The following is a 1,308-nucleotide window of genomic DNA, read 5'->3' on the forward strand; positions in this document are numbered from 1 at the left end:
GACAAACAAGCAGAAAACGAAGATCCGTAGGCAGAGAAGTCATCCATAAATACCTCCACAACATCCTCTATAAGATCAGAGAAAATAGACATCATGCATCTTTGGAAAGTGGCTGGAGCATTACATAGCCCAAATGGCATCCTTCGATAAGCAAAGGTACCATAGGGGCATGTGAAAGTCGTTTTCTCTTGATCATTTGGATGTATGGGGATTTGGAAGAACCCTGAATACCCATCAAGAAAACAATAATAGGGATGAATTGCAATTCTCTCTAGCATTTGATCAATGAATGGCAATGGAAAATGATCTTTTCTAGATGCTGAGTTAAGTTTTCGATAATCTAAGCACATCCTATGTCATGTTATTGTTCTTGTTGGTATTTGTTCATCCTTATCATTTTTGACCACAGTAATTCCTCCCTTCTTTGGGACAACATGCACAGGAGACACCCATTTGCTATCCGAAATAGGATATATTAATCCTGCATCTAAGAGTTTTAGAATCTCTTTCTTAATATTTTTCAAGTTGAGATTCAACCTTCTTTTATGTTCTATAGAAGTCATAGATTCATCCTCTAGATGTATCCTATGCATGCATAAACAAGGTGATATCCCTTTCATATCAATATATTAATCCTGCATCTAAGAGTTTTAGAATCTCTTTCTTAACAACATTTTTCAAGTTGGGATTCAACCTTCTTTGATGTTCTATAGAAGTCATATATTCATCCTCTAGATGTATCCTATGCATGCATAAATAAGGTGATATCCCTTTCATATCATCTAGTGAGTAGCCTATTGTCTTTCTATACTTTTTAAGTTCATTCAAAAGTTTAGACAATTCATCTTCACTAAGCTCACTACACACTATGACAGGGTAGGTATCATTAGGACCAAGGAAGGTATACCTTACACCATGGGGAAGAGGTTTAAGCTCCACTTTTGGTGCCTTGAGTTCACTCCAATCATCCTCTTGGAGGTTCTCTTGTTGAGTAGTTGAGGAAGCATGGTGAATCTCATATGAAAGCTCCTCATTCTGTTCTTCACCACTATTCCCCTTGTGAGAGTCCAGCATCTTCACATAGGCAACACTTTCCTTGTTCTCAATGACTTGGACTTCTCTCTCAATTGTTAAGGCATGCTGTAGAGAGTCTTCAAGTGCCAACTCCTCTAGAAGTTTATCAACTAGAGCATCCATTTCATCAATGTAGAAAACTTGGTTTTGGATGGTTGGCTTCTTCATCACTTCATTGATGTCAAAGTGGAGGATGTTCCCTTATCCAAGATGAAGATCAATTTTTCCTTGTCT

The sequence above is a fragment of the Brassica oleracea genome, chromosome C4, assembly GCF_000695525.1.
Source record: "Brassica oleracea var. oleracea cultivar TO1000 chromosome C4, BOL, whole genome shotgun sequence".
In the NCBI taxonomy this organism is placed as follows: Eukaryota; Viridiplantae; Streptophyta; class Magnoliopsida; order Brassicales; family Brassicaceae; genus Brassica; species Brassica oleracea.